The 16,626-nt window shown below is 40.4% G+C and overlaps 1 protein-coding gene across 2 annotated transcripts in view; it reads right to left on the bottom strand.

Moving 5' to 3' along the window:
• GFRA1 (GDNF family receptor alpha 1) overlaps window positions 1–16,626 on the bottom strand; it is a 272,424-nt gene that overhangs the window by 28,425 nt on the left and 227,373 nt on the right. The window lies entirely within an intron of this gene.

Below are 16,626 nucleotides of genomic sequence, written 5' to 3'. Positions count from 1 at the left end.
GGTTTGTGAGTTTTGTTGTTTTTCCGTTTTGTGAGTGTGTTGTTGTGTTGTTTTTCATTTTGAGTAGATATGTTTGTACCTTGTGGGTTGTGTTACGGGCATGGGAATTTTGGTTAAGTTTCGTTGGGTTTTTTTGAGTTTTGTTGTTTTGCCGTTTTGTGAGTGTGTTGTTGTGTTGTTTTTCATTTTGAGTAGATATGTTTGTACCTTGTGGGTTGTGTTATGGGCATGGCAATTTTGGTTAAGTTTCGTTGGGGTTTTTTGAGTTTTGTTGTTTTGCCGTTTTGTGAGTGTGTTGTTGTGTTGTTTTTCATTTTGAGTAGATATGTTTGTACCTTGTGGGTTGTGTTATGGGCATGGCAATTTTGGTACAGTTTCGTTGGGGGGTTGTGGAGTTTTGCTGTCCGGTTGAACCAACCTAACAGATTTATATATATAGATGGGTGGGATACTTGGGTTTTAGTTCTAAAATTCAATTTCACCCCATACATAGATACAACAGACACAGATATTTTAATATATTTACATAAGCAGGAATAGAAAACTCTATCAGAATAGGGAGAAGAAAAAGGCTCTGCAGGCTCTCTTTTTTGGTGCTTACAAATGTGTTATTAAAAATCTTCTAGAAATCTCATTTCCAGAAATTCACAACGCTCCCATAAAATTAAGTTTTGTCTGAACAGGACGATTATAAATGGGAAAGCTTTTTTAATGTACTTATTTCCCTTGAGCCATTTCCCTTCCTTAAAAATAGTAGACATGTCTGATGAACTCTTACGAACCTTGTTTCCCGTAGCAAATTATACTCATTATTTACATTGTTCAAAGCATGCTAGAGGGGTTGAAAATATTCTTTTTCTGCATTCATTAGTCCCCATAAGAATATATACATGTTATCATCTAAATCAATATGGATTATATTTTCTTATTTCCAACAGCTCCAGAATAATACAGGAGTAAAGAAAAAAAATGCCTGAAATTTAATTGTTTGCCTTAAAGAGCTCACAATGATTTTTCAAGAAATTATTCCTTTTCAATGCATATATTACATGCATCCATTTTCTATTACTCAGTAGTATATTTTTCACTCAGAATTTATTAGGTGGTATCCAATGGCTACCTAATTCAGGTATACTTAGAACACAGATATCTATAACTGAGATACAAGATACCAAAAAGTAGTATGTTATTGTTACATTTGAAACATCAAATGTGTTATCATACGACAAATTTTTACTATATACACAACATAAAGGTACAAATCTTGACTCTATCGTAAATAAATGTCAGTATTCACATAAATTTCAAATGGAAGATATCCATCTCCTCTTAATAAACACAATAGTCCAATATATTGGCAGGATATGTCTGATGATTCATATCTACTTTCAGGCCCATCCTCTATGTGTGACTTTGCTGAACCATGTTTTGTAAACATTGTTTTAGCGGTGGATGTTATTTTATGATTTTATTAAAGGGAAATGTATCTTCAAGCCATTACATGTTGTGTAAGCAAATTCTGAAATATGCATCTGTGTAAAGCGTATTTTACTGCTAAGGAAGGTGCAAACACATGTGCATGCAACATGCCACAACGGACATAGTAACTCTCCTCGGGCATCTGGAAGAAAGAATGAAAGTGATAACAGTGACACGATTTGCTTCTGTTGGCATTGCTCAGTGTTCCTTTGCATACTCATCTTCATTCTTTCATTCTCGAACCTTCGGGGTGACATGATTGGGGATCATTTTACCAGAAACAGCAATTATTTAGAATATTAATGTTCAATTAAACAGAAGCAGAAGCCCACTTCAGATATTTCTACTTTACATAGTGAGCTCGGGGAATGAACTCTGCATGGGACTCCTAGGGCAGGGACACTGTCCCTGCCTCCACTTTTATACCCCAGATTTCCTTCTGAATGTCTAAAGACAGGCCCGTAGCCAGGATTTCGTTTCGGGGGGGGGGGGGGCTAAAAAATTTCAGGGGGGGTTTCGGGGGGGCTGACATTTAACATCTAGATTGTCTCCTGGAGGCAGGCCAGTAGCCAGGATTTTGATTCGGGGGGGGGGGGGGGGCTGAGTCTGAGTGAAAGAGGGTCTAGCCTAGCAAAACTTTTGTATCATTACCCCAATACCCCCATGCATATGGGATATATTGAGTATGGTGATCAGATCATGATATGAATAAACATAACAGTTTAAATAATGCACCAGTAAGGCCTTTTCGCGAACCACCATGAGAATTTCGGGGGGGGGGGGGGGCTGAAGCCCCTCAGCCCCCCCCCCCCCCCGGCTACATGCCTGTCTGAAGAGGTCTAATGTGAGAAAATATATGAACAGCATCTGGTCCACATGATGAAATACTGTGTAAAGGACTAACCATACCCAACAACTTCAGACTCAGGGTAGAAACATGGGAAATGCACCATGACATAACCATCAGGCCATCAAAAATGACATTTCCATGTCACAGAGTTAAGAGTGACTCGTTGCTTTATTTTTCTTTAAGGCAGCAATAAAATGTGATTTTACATATTACACAAAAAGTTTGAGCAATATGTAAAATTGTTACATATCACACAAACTTATTATTATATTTATATCCACAGCCTATCTTGTTCATTTTCAAATTAGTCATCATAACTATTTATCCTCCCTCAAATATATGTTCTCCATCCTTTGTATTCATGTTTTGATTGCCACACTTGAGGAGTTTGCATGTGATCTCTCTCTTTTCCCGTCACCTATGGGAATCTAATACTTTTATTGGTGCAGGATAATAGTCTGAAGTATTGGTTTACCTTCTATCCAGTGTACAATGAAATATTTGGTCTTAACTGTGACTTTCAGCCTTCAGCTACTAATAACAGTATGTTGTTCTCAGGTTTTGCTCTAATGTTCTCTGGGTGGTCCTGCCATGCAGCAATGGGACATTTCCTGTTTCTGATGGAGACTGATTGGGAAAACAGAAGATGTATTGTACCAGAGCAACTGCAAAGTCCACTTTGTCATATATAGCAGGAACTTCCTGCAGCACAAGCAGAACGTGACTCTTCAAGTGAGGTCAGACATCCAGAGATTGGTAGATTGATTCCTTGAATACTTTGGTCAATCCCTAAGTATTTGGTCACCTTTAAGAAGCAGATGAAGTCAAGAAACATTTCCCATGGCTTGAAACAGAAAAACTCCTTGCAGATATGGAAATTACAGATACAGTCTACTATAGAGATTATAGGTCCAAGAAAAAGATGGTGAGACTAAAGCAAAAATAGAGGAATGTAAAGTGTCTGGAAGCACTGATTCCACTGAGAAAATGATACATAGAAGACAGCCTGCCTGCATTTTCTCTGACAAAATCAAGGAATACAGGATTATATGGCAGCACACTGAAACTGGACAAAATCAAGGAATGGTACATCTTATCAAGCCAGGACAAACAAGAGCCAATCAGAAAATAGGAGAGTGCACAATCAAAAAGCAGGGCACAAAAGTCCTTGTGATGACTTGCTTCACAGGCTCATTATCATGCACCTTGCCAACAAAATATATCCACAGAGAGTCCTGGAACCAAATCCTAGCAGATATCAAGGGGATACGGTACATTTTTGAATCTACTGTTCAGTTATCTAATACACTGTGCATGTATGCATTACTGGACTGCAAAACAGCAGGATTACTTTACCAATAATAACGATTTTACCATTCTTTTTTTTTTTAAGAAAAGGAGATCCTAATAGTCTGAGCATCTTTCTTGTATTAAAATAATATGGCATTTTATAGTTAACTGTAAAAACTGAGATTATGCCTTTAAGAGTCATGTAGTTTTGTTTTATAGTTTAATAATTGTTCATTTAAAAATGAATGTGGGCTTCCTAGAAACAAACGTAATGACTTATAAAAATAGCATTTTGCCAAAAGCGACTGAGCACTTGTAAAGAGCATTGATATTTTACTATTATAGTTGCTATTCTCAGGAAGTACTTTGCACATCATTTGTACTAAAAGGAGAAGTAACATTTGCAGAGAAATCTCAGTTTAGCTAGACAATTTTACTACAAGAACTTCTCCAATGGGAATCATGAAGAATAACTAAGTGCAAGTAGGCACATCTGGGAACATTAGATCATATTTGTTCAAGGAAAACTTTTTTTCCTATACAAAGCCAAGTGACACTACTTTACAAGATCTTACATTGAGTTCAGGCATGTGCTATTCATGCTGTGCTCTTTTACTTTCTGCCTATAAGGCCTATTCCCATAAGGCTGCAAAATAGAAATCATGTGGAAGACATTCATTGTGCAAAGAAAAAAGTTAGATAACATCTCAGACAAAATGTAGGACTGTGACTCTAATACTGTCACTTTTCTTCTTCAGTATGATTTTGAACATCTATGCTTGAGGAGAAGCCAGTGAAGTTTCAAAAGCTTGCATGATGTATTTTCCACATTTTGCTTGGCCAACAGGAGGACTGGGTTGTTGTAGGTTTTTCGGGCTATATAGCCACGTTCTAGAAGCAGGAGGACTGTTTGTTTGTGTGTGGATTTTGTGATAAGTCTGTTGCAGGAAAAACAACAAAGTCCTTAAAGACTCACAAATGCATTCTTGAGCAAACTTTCATGGACTACATGCCATTTCACAAAATGAATGATATTATCAATAATTTCATATATGTCTACAGTACACTGTTGGGGGAGGGATTTTGTGCAGTCAAGTCAAATAGAAAGTAGTTCTGAATTACACCACCAACACAAGCCATTCGCAAAACTGCAGTTAGTAATTACAACATACTGGCACTGGTTAAGCCAATTGACACATCTTGGACCCATTAGAATGGTCCGCCCCAGGAGACTTATGGATCCTAATGGACTCCTGACGGCTCTTGGGGATTTTTCCACCTCCTTGGCTAGCGACACTGTCGATGCTCTGGTCTCTTGCTGGAATAGTGAGTTGACCAGGGCAATCGACACCATCGCTCCGGAACGCCCCCTCTCGAGTAACCGAGCTAAACCAGCCTCTTGGTTTACTGAGGAGCTGGCAGCGATGAAGCGAAAGAAGAGGAGGCTAGAGCGCGTGTGGCGCCAGAAGCCCACCAACCCGGCTCAAACACACCTGAATGCCTTTTTAAGGTCCTACAATGTGGCAATAACGGCGGCTCAGAAAATATTCATCACAGCCAATATTGCATCAGCGAAGAATCGTCCAGCGGAGCTCTTCCGAGTTGTCAGGGGCCTGTTAAATCCGCCAAAAAGCGAGCCCTCGGATAACTCGGTGGCTCGCTTGAAGCATTTGCTCGATCCTTCGCGGATAAAATTGAGCGGATTCTGTCAGGTTTTGACGTCATGTTAACGGCAGTCTCTGGGAATGTAACGAGAGCATCTGCTTGTCCAGTTTTGTTGGATTCTTTTCAATTGGTTCAGCTTGAGGATGTGGACAGGATCCTTGGAGAGGTGCGACCCACCACATGCATCCTAGACCCCTGCCCTTCCTGGCTGATCAAGGAAGCCAGAGGGGGTTTGGCAGAGTGGGTGAAGGTGATGGTTAATACCTCCTTACAGGAAGGAAAATTTCCAGCGAGCTTAAAACAAGCTATTATAAAACCGCTGTTGAAGAAACCATCACTGGATCCCACTCAATTCGACAACTATCGGCCAGTTTCCAATCTCCCCTATTTGGGCAAAGTCATGGAACGTGTGGTGGCAACACAACTCCAGAGGTTTCTGGTAGACACTGATTATCTAGACCCGGCACAGTCTGGCTTTAGGCTGGGACATGGAACTGAAACAGCCTTGGTCGCCTTGGTAGATGATCTACGCAGGGAGCTAGACAGGGGGAGTGTGTCCCTGTTAGTTCTGCTGGACCTCTCAGCGGCCTTCGATACCGTCGATCACGGTATCCTTCTGGGGCGCCTCATGGACATGGGGCTCGGAGGCACTGCTCTGCGGTGGCTCCGATCCTTCCTGGAGGGACGGACCCAGAAGGTGTTATTGGGTGACACCTGTTCGGCTCCGCAACCGTTGCTGTGTGGAGTCCCACAGGGTTCAATTCTGTCCCCGATGTTATTTAACATCTACATGAAGCTGCTGGGAGAGATCATTTGGAGTTTCGGACTAAGATGTTATCTCTATGCAGATGATGTCCAAATCTGTCACTCCTTCCCACCTGTCACCAAGGAGGCTGTCCAGACCTTGAACCAGTGTTTGGCTGCTGTGTCGGACTGGATGAGAGCTAACAAATTGAAATTGAATCCAGACAAGACAGAGGTCCTACTGGTCAGTCGCAAGGCCGAACAGGGTATAGGGTTACAGCCTGTGTTAGACGAGGTTACACTCCCCCTGAAGACGTAGGTTCGCAGCTTGGGAGTGATCCTAGATTCACCGCTGAGCCTGTAACCCCAGGTCTCGGTGGTGGCTGGGAGAGCTTTCGCACAATTAAAACTTGTGCGCCAGCTGCGCCCGTATCTTGGGAAGTCAGATCTGGCCACGGTGGTCCACGCTCTTGTCACATCCCGGTTGGACTACTGCAACGCACTCTACGTGGGGTTGCCTTTGAAGACTGCTCGGAAACTTCAACTAGTCCAGCGAGAAGCAACCAGATTGCTCACCGGAGCGGCGTACAGGGAGCATACCACCCCCCTGCTGCGTCAGCTCCACTGGCTGCTGATCCAATTCCGAGCACAATTCAAAGTGCTGGTTTTGACCTACAAAACCCTATACGGTTCCGGCCCAGTGTATTTGTCCGAACGGATCTCCCTCTACATCCCACCTCGAAGTTTAAGATCTTCTGGGGAGGCCCTGCTCTCGACCCCGCCACTCTCACAAGTGAGGTTGGCGGGGATGAGGAGCAGGGCCTTCTCAGTGGTGGCCCCCCACCTGTGGAACTCACTCCCCGGGGAGATTAGATCGGCGACTTCCCTTTTGGCGTTTAGGAAAAAACTGAAGACCTGGGTGTGGGACCAAGCCTTTGGTCATTCTGACAACTAATTTAAGGATCTGACGATAGACAAGGGCAAATGGAATGGAATGGATATATGGACTCTGAACCCTGAGCATGAGATTGTTTTATTATTGTATGATGTATTGATGTTTTTAATTTAACTGTTGAATTGCCTTGTATTTTGTACTGCTTGTCAATGGATTTGGGCATCTAATTGTGCCTCCTCTGTAAGCCGCCCTGAGCCCCCCCCCCCCCGGGTGAGAAGGGCGGGGTATAAGTAAGTGAAATAAATAAATAAAATAATTGGTAGTATATGCAGGTATGAGTTCATCCTATGCCGGCATATGTCTATTTTTGATCACTGTGTAGGCTGGTATTATTTTCTTTGCTGAAGCCTGCTCAACCACCACTCTCCATATCCCCCCAGCAGCAGTTAATACCTCCAGAGAGCTCAGTATACCTTGTTGGATTATGCATATCATTGTTTGGTGTTTGGTTATGGGTCATAGCCAGAAGCTTTTGTGACCCTCATGCTCTTGTTCAGGCACAAATGTTTGTGGGAAGGGGGCTTTGGAACTTCTATAATATGGTGGTGGGAATGGTAAATAATTCAGCATACCATAGTTCCATATGCAGAACTACTATGCTAAGTCGAACCATGCATGATTGAAGCCATTTATGGTTAACCCCCAAATCCCGTTGTACCCATTCAAAACTCTGATAGATACTTCCTAATGAATTGTAACACAGTTGTTTATATATCTCTCTGTTGTAGATAAGTCAGGACTGAAATTGGTATCAAGAGTGCTGAATGAACGTTGTTGAAAATGACAGTCTGCAAGATCTATACTGCTAAAATAGGTGTTGACCTTGCAGTTATCACAGTGGGCTGTGTTTTTATGATACTGAATTTGACATGCAGTTCCAAGTTCTTTTTTCAATAAATTGCTGCCCAAATAGTCAGGACAGTCATTTGACCCTAGACAACAAATTACGCGTTATGATATCCAATTATCACCTATCTCAATCACTCAATCAATCTCAATCATGCACATGTCATTTTCACAGCTGGGTTATTTGGACTCTAGGTATTCTACCAAATGTGCACACAGACACATAGACAAAAACAGGGTTGCCTTGATGAGATGAATCCATCCCTCTGCCACTCAATGAATGAGTATTCTCTGGTGCAAAGTATATAGCAAAGCACAACAAGGCATAGTGGCTGCCATTATGAATAACAAGATTTTAAAGGAACCCTCCAAAATAAACATGTGTTTGAGCCATTAGCTGGCCCAGATGGCAAGTTTTCCTTTCTAACAAAAGCAGTTTCAGCCTTTCTAATAGCTGAGACAGAAGGTAAAAATATAGCCACACTGTTTTGAAAGAAATGTATCTGCTACCTTTTAGTGTTTTGCTCATAAGGGAATATCACAGTATCACTGAGATAGAAATTGACTCTCTCCCAAGTAAATGTTGTAATCTATAAGAAAGTCTAGTGTGTTTACAAAGAGCAGAGGTGAATTCTTACAGAACTACCAGAATATACACCCATACAAAGAAAATCACAGAACCAAGTCATTTAGGAAAAAATGCAATAGAACGAAGTAACAAAGTAAATCTGAATAACTCACTATACAGGTGGAATATCCCTTAAACAGAAATTAGAAATACTCTGAAATGCAAAACGTTTGCTACAAACTGCCTGTTTCCACCTTTAATTTACACAGCTATTATACACAAATTACACATAACTGGAACATGGCAACTCTTCCTGCACACAAACCAGACACTCTTACTTAACATGTAACTGAAATGGTAAACTGTAATTCCCTGGGTTTATATTTTGTTTAGTTTAGGTCAAAAGCATACAGGAAATAGTCCTCTAAAGAACTCAGAACTGTATAAAAAAAGTACTATTTGGTTTAGACTATTGTACTTGGCATTTTTTTTACTAATAATAGACAAAAACATTATATACAGTAATTAATTTCTTGGTCTCACAAAACCATACTTGCCTTGATGTTCAAATTGCACTAAAGGTAAGTCCAGAGTAGGTTTCCAAGACAATTAGCCTTCTGAATGAAGTCCCAGTGAATTCAGTGAGAGCACTCTAGCACAAATTTACACTGAACTGCCTTCTGACATATAATTTGTTTAGAGAGGAATTATGTCACAGCTAAAGTGATTTGTACAAAGCAGCAATCACAAAATGTATAGTTTCAATAGTGTTAGATTAAGAGCTAAGGGACAGGTCTGTTTTTTCTCTGTTCTCAAAGCAAGGGAAGTTAACAACAGCATTGCACACCACTTTCCTTTCTGGATCAGCAAGTGGTGGCTTCGCTTTCACAATATTCTTTCAAAAATAAAAACATGGAGGTAGTAATGTTCTCTTCTCAGCATCTCTATTACATTCTCATTTTCTAACACAATCAGTTCAAAGCAGGGAACAAACAAAATGGTTTATTGCAATCATCCAAGAAAACCCCAGTACCAATGATACATAGAATATAAGAAACTATCATAAATCAGGTCAGAGTATTTTTTAGTCCAACACTGTAGGCTCTGGCTTGTACTCAATTATATCATTGTCCTAATACAAGACAAACGGTGTATCTCTTCAAAGTGGAAGGTCACTATCTAGTAGAATTTTTATTGTACACACTGTTGTACACACAATTACACATCATTAACTGTGGCTGTTTTAAAAATTTACCTGTGCAAAGATATATCAATTACTAGGGATTTTCAGTCTGCTAAAGTTAAATTGGACGGAGGAGTCTGATTGGTAGCAGGTGGGACTGTTTTTCATTTCTAGCTTCCTATCTGCTGCTAAACTCAGTATATTCATGTGAAATAGTTCCCTAGTAGATCTGACTACGGAACAACAGACTGGTTCAAGATTGGGAAAGGAGTACGGCAAGGCTGCATCCTCTCACCCAACCTTTTTAACTTGTATGCAGAACACATCATGCGATGTGCGGGGCTTGATGAATGCAAAGCTGGGGTGAAAATTGCTGGAAGAAACATTAACAACCTCAGATATGCAGATGACACCACTCTGATGGCCGAAAGCGAGGAGGAGCTGAGGAGCCTTCTAATCAAGGTGAAAGAAGAAAGCGCAAAAGCTGGGTTGCAGCTAAACATCAAAAAAACCAAGATTATGGCAACAAGAATGATTGACAACTGGGAAATAGAGGGAGAAAACGTGGAGGCCGTGACAGACTTTGTATTTTGAGGCACAAAGATTACTGCAGATGCAGACTGTGGCCAGGAAATCAGAAGACGCTTACTTCTTGGGAGGAGAGCAATGTCCAGTTTCGATAAAATAATAAAGAGTAGAGACATCAGACTGGCAACAAAGATCCGCCTAGTCAAAGCCATGGTATTCCCTGTAGTAACCTATGGATGTGAGAGCTGGACCTTAGGGAAGGCTGAGCGAGGGAAGATCGATGCTTTTGAACTGTGGTGTTGGAGGAAAGTTCTGAGAGTGCCTTGGACTGCGAGAAGATCCAACCAGTCCATCCTCCAGGAAATAAAGCCCGGCTGCTCACTGGAGGGAAGGATACTAGAGACAAAGTTGAAGTACTTTGGCCACATCATGAGGAGACAGCAAAGCCTAGAGAAGACAATTATGCTGGGGAAAGTGGAAGGCAAAAGGAAGAGGGGCCGACCAAGGGCAAGATGGATGGATGGCATCCTTGAAGTGACTGGACTGACCTTGAAGGAGCTGGGGGTGGTGACGGCCGACAGGGAGCTCTGGCGTGGACTGGTCCATGAAGTCACGAAGAGTCGGAGACGACTGAACGAATGAACAACAACAGTTCCCTAGTAGTAGTTACTATAATAGGAAGAGTGGTGTTCCTCCTGGGCATCTTCAACACTAAAATGACAGCATCCATATTACAGCAAAATCCCCATATTTACAAGGGTTTGAATAGGTATTTGAAAGAAAGGACATCTGGCCTGATACCTGAGACTTAGAAAATGCTCAAGGCCATGAATTTAGGGGTTGTAGTGTATATGGATACTGTGAAATGTTGTTTTCCTCAGTGCCTGTGCCCTTATTTAGAATGTCAGCAAATGAGCTACTGATGATGTTGGCTAGAGGATTCTGGGGCATTATCAACCATGAAATAACATTTCCAATCTTTGGTCAAGAGCCACATTAAAAAGATGTTCTGATGCTTTCATGCGTCAGTGTCCCACATCTAAGGGTCCCTTAGTCACATAATCTTCAGAATGTACAACACACATTTTAAAGACTCCAAGCCCTGAAAGGATCTGCCTTTACCTAGTCCCTGGCATTTTGGTGTTATAGATACTAGAGATGAATTGAGGCCACCTACAGGACCCCATTTTATCACAGCTGCTGGACATGTATGGGAATTGCAAGGTGATTGACATGATGTTCAAGCTTCACTCAGCTTTCAATCTCATCAGAAGCACTCCTCAAATCAATTGTGTGCAATTCCGGTAGATATGTCCTTCCACATATGAATCTTTCCTGCTGAATATATAAACCGTTTAAAATGGTTTTTTTTTTTTGTTCTTGTTAGAATAAGATGGTGGTAAGTAGGTGATTAATTTATACAAAATATGAATGACATTGTCAGGCAATAACCTCCTGAGAAATTAAAATGCAGAGCATTGGGTAGCTGCCAAAGTGCCATGTTAGAATCAATTGTCCATCATACTATTAGGCTAAGTCTTGTTGATGCATTTCATTTTTTTCTAGCTTGGTGTAAGTTGCCTAATCAAAAGTCTAACTAATAAAAGTCTTCACCCATTACCATGACCCTTGTCCTTATATACATAAAAGTTGAGAATAAGGTAAAATACTACAGCTGTATGTGGCATAGCACAAAATCGCATTCACATTTAGTGTTAGATAAATATATTTCTCGTTGTTCAACTCGTTTTCGACCTATGGCAACCCTCTGATGCAACGATGAGAGGTTTTTTTGGCAAGACTGGTTCAAAAAAGGTCTGTCATTGCCTTCCTCTAAGGCTGAGAGAATATGACTTGCCCAAGATCATACAGCTATTGTAGTTATGCTGGATCTCAAATGTTGTATAGATATCACGTAAATCAAATCCACCACATTAAAAAAATATATGTGAGAGGGTTATGTGCACGTGGAATGATAGGCTGCATTAGGGACCATGCATATGCATTATCTGATAAAGTGCAAATGCTTGTGCATCTGTTTTTATGTTGGTACTGCAACAGGATTCCATGAAAAATAAATGAAGATAAAGCCCAGTAGCTTTATTACTTTACTGGTTTTTGGTTAGAGAAGCTAGGTGTTGTAGAGAACTCTGATAGCAAGGGTGAGAAGATACTTTTTAAGGGCCAGCATTTGACCTGGAGCCCAGCAGCTTCCTCAGCTGAGCTTGGAGGAAGAGCCTATGGAGGACGATACCACTTCTCAGACTGCAGATCAAGTACAAGCAAGTTCAACTAAGCAGGCAGAGGAAGGATTAAGTGTCCCATCTCTTTTAGACCTGTGAAGGGAGAAGTCTCAACTTTGCAGGTTCTCCAGTTGGCAGAGAAATGAGCTATCAATAGGCAATACCTGTGAAGCCAGCGTAAAAGGTGCTCTCAAGTGGCACCTTGTTACTAACAGCAACTTCAGCATGTGGAGCTGTTGGTGATCTCTGGACCATAAACTATTTTGTGGACTCTGGCATTTGGATTTCTGGATAAACCCTTGACTAGACTCTGTTGGAATCAGCTTTGGAACAGACTCTCAGTTTTTCTGGTGTTATTCTGTTGTTGCTTCCTTTTGACTGGATTATGTGGCTTGAAGTTAGACTGTATACTAATCTCCTGTTTGGAAACAGGGTCTGGGCTTTGTGACACCAAGATAAGATGATACCACTGAGACAGAGATACCACTTCAACTATAGTTTCCTGAATGTAGATACAACTTTTAACTAAGTATACTTTGTAAATCCACAATAGACCACAGATTCATATCTTGATTTGCTTTCTTTTCCAAATTGAGATGTCAAAAATAAATATGCAAAATAAATTATAAGTGAGCATTATGGGCTGTAATAAGACTGCACTGCAATCCTAACAAAGTTAATATGGAAATGGTATCTAACACCAGTAAGATTAGCACATATAAACAAAACTTATTCAAAAAATTGTTGGAAAGGATGTCAAGAACCAGGAACATATATACATATGTGGTGGCAATGTAAATATGTAAATAATTTTTGGGAGAAAGTATTTAGAGAAATAGAAGATATAATGAATATTAAAATAGAAAGAAGTCCTAGTATAGCTTTATTATCATCATATAACAATAAACAATTGAAAAAAGAAGATAAAGAAATGATAACAAATTTATTAACAATAGCAAGATTGCTTATAGCAAGGAACTGGAAAAAAGAAATAAATATACAAATAGAGAAGTGGTATAAGGAAGTATGGAAACTGGCAATAAATGATAAGCTGACATGTATATTAAAAGTTAAAAGAGGTATATGGAAACAAAGTGATTTTGATGATGTATGGAGAAAATTTATTGTAAAAGGATTAAAAAATAAAGAAGGAAAGTTACCTCCACAAGAAGAATTGAAATTTTGGACAGACGACATGCAAAAGTTGTGGCTTGAGAGGGGTGGGGGGGGGGGGGGAGCACAGTGGTGAGGAATAGAAAATATGTTTAAGCAGAATAATAATACTAGATGCCAAAGTAAGTTAGGTTGTAAAAAAAACATGTGTGGCTCTAAACCACTTTTCTGCAAGTAGCACACAAAATATGGGTGGGTCAGCAAACATTTCAGCTTCAAAAAACATTTTTGGACTGCTGTTCCCAGAATCTTAGTCAATGGCCAAATTGCCCGGATAGTTGCAGACAAAAAACAAACCAAAGATTCCAAGCTCTAACATCCTGAATTGCTTTGCTTTATTTTGTTTCTGTTCTTCTTTTTAATTCCATTCTTTGGTTAAGCAAAGCAGTGCTTTGAGATGCAGGCATACAGAATTATTGTACTTCACTGAAGATAGTGAGAGACGTGTCTGAATATCAGTGATCTTTTTCAGGCAGTCAAAAAATCCCCTCGCTGTCTGACCTTCTTGGGAGGTCAAATACCCAGATGTTCACATTAGCAGGTGTCCCTGCAGGCAGAAGATGACACAGCTGGCAGAGAGCAGGGTGAACTCTCCTCTGTTTTCTTTGCAAGCAGAAGGGGAGGATACAACCTTGAGCTCTTTAGCAAATCTAGACCTATAGATCCCCTTTTCCTGTATAAAGCCATGAGTCCAGCTGTTGCAACAGCTGGACCAGAATGAAAACAATTCAGAAGCCTCATCTGCCTAGAGAGAGTCCTGGCAGCCAAAGCAGCTGTTTTTAACACCAGAGCTCAAACTGGTTATATATATTTTTAATTATAAGAACCCTCCATGATTCCAAGATACTTCTAGGAACTATAGTCCCTTAAAGCTTACATTTCCCAACTATCTGTAAACCCTTTCCTCACTATAGTGCACAGAAGTACATATATGAAGGAACTCCACCTTTGCATAACCAATGGCTCTGTCATATTACATGAATATAGCACCATGGTTTCACTTTATCTGCCATGACTGTATCCTTTGGAATTTTGGGGTTTGTTGTTCAGTGAGGCACTAGAACTCCCTCCTGGAAAATGCTTTGCAGATGTCCCTAAACTGCAAACCCTAGGATGTTGCCATGACAGCTAAACTAGAATCGTAGTGCTATACAATAATTGCGTACTGCAAAAGAGCCATAAGAATAAATTTAACTCTATTTCTCTGAGAACTTTGCCATGGAGGAGCGCTACTGGAAACCATGCAATGTATTAATTTTATATGGCAGTTAATTAATGTGTATGTACTTGTACTTTCAGACACAATTACAGAGCCTGGCTGTTCAGTTCTGAGCGCAAACGGCAGATTGTCTTGGCTTCCTCTGAAGAACATATGCAAAAAAAGGGAGGAGGGCAAAGGAAGGATTAGCCTCCAAGATAGGGATTTAAGCACCATTCACAGCATGCCGTGGAGCACTTAGCCCTGGGTTTCCTCTGTGAGCCTTAGTGCAAATTGCAGGTGTTCAGCACGATGCCCGCTGTTTGGAGATCATAAGCAGCTCTATGAAAGCAGAGTGTTTATTAGTATTGTTATTAGCAAGGGTTGTGTAGGATTTAGGCAGGGGTTCAGCTTAAAAGCTTCAGCACAGCACTCAGAGGGATCAGGCCACAGCAGGTGTGGAAGCTTCATGGATTTGTAATTGGTTAGTGGGTGAGTGTAAATAGGAAACACGGTGAGGGATGTGGGTGTTTTGCTGGAGAGGCAACAAGATGACAAATCTTGTATGATCGGAGGCAAAAGGCAGAGTGGATTGGAATTCATCTGTACTATTGTACTTGCCATGATCAAAGAAGAAAAGGCACTCAGAGCTGTCCGACACAGGCTCCTGCTAGGGGTAATATGGCTTTCTCTGCTGTTGAAGGGCTATGGGTCACAATTGCTTGATAGTGTGAGAAGGCAATGCCATTTTGGCCTCTTTAGCCAAGCAAGCAATCTCCACCATGTTTTTTTCCAGAACCCTTTTCTCTTTGATCAGCCCACCTTTTCTTATAGTATTCTTATTTATAGTTCTTTGAATGCTACTTGTAAAGCTACATCACACCTGGGATAATGCATAACATGTAATGATTCTATGGATAAGGTTCATATAGCAGTAACCATTTAAATATAGACTGTGTATCCCTGATCTGGAACCAGAAGTGTTTTGGATTTTGGATCTTTCCAGATTTTAAAATACCCGTATTTGCTTACACATTCATAATGAGATAACTTGAAGATCTCACCTAAACATAATTTTTTTAAAAAAACCTGGCTTTTTGAAAAGCCTTTGGGGATGCAGTGCAATAGACAAACATGGATTTATATGGAACTGAATTGTGGGACGGCTCAGTCGATGTTCTTTTGGACAACAAGATAAACAGTTAAGGCATTGGTTTTATATGTTTTTAAATGGTTTTTATTGTATGATTTTATAAATAGTTTAAATGTTTTAAATTTTATACTATATATGGTTACGGCATCAAATAGCTGCCTATGTTGTAAAGCCGCCTTGAGTCACCTTCGGGCTCGAGAAGGCGGGATAGAAATATCGTAAATAAATTCATTTATATTTAACATACACCTTAAACACATAGCTTGAAGGTAATTTTATACACAATAGCCTTGATAATTTTGTACACAAAACAAAGTTTTGTACATTGAACAATTGGAGAGCTAAAGCATCATCATTTCAGCTGCCCTTGTGGACAATTTCAGATTTTGAACTATTTCAGATTTCATAATTCCAGATACCGGATGCTTAACCTGTATTATATTACAGCCACCCAAAGAAATATGGCTAGTGGATTAATAGGGTAACATTTAAAAGCAAGGACAAAGTACTCTTATTGGGGGATGCACAACTCTCTACAAACTCTGTGCGCTAGGTGACATAAGGGTGCACTGCCAGGGATGAGACCCATTCTGGTTGATGTTTCTGATGCCTTGACCCACTAGCCTAATGGTTCTGAAGAGTGCTCTATCAGTTTTGCTTCTCTCTGTGCCTTTACCAGTTGATAGAGGAGGGGAAGCACTAGGAATCCCTACAGTTACTCTATAACAGAGATGACTAACCCTTACCTCTG

This window comes from Anolis sagrei, chromosome 3 (genome assembly GCF_037176765.1).
Source record: "Anolis sagrei isolate rAnoSag1 chromosome 3, rAnoSag1.mat, whole genome shotgun sequence".
Lineage (NCBI taxonomy): Eukaryota > Metazoa > Chordata > Lepidosauria > Squamata > Dactyloidae > Anolis > Anolis sagrei.
Note: the sequence above shows the minus strand (reverse complement) of the source record. Positions and strands in the feature narration are given on the sequence as shown.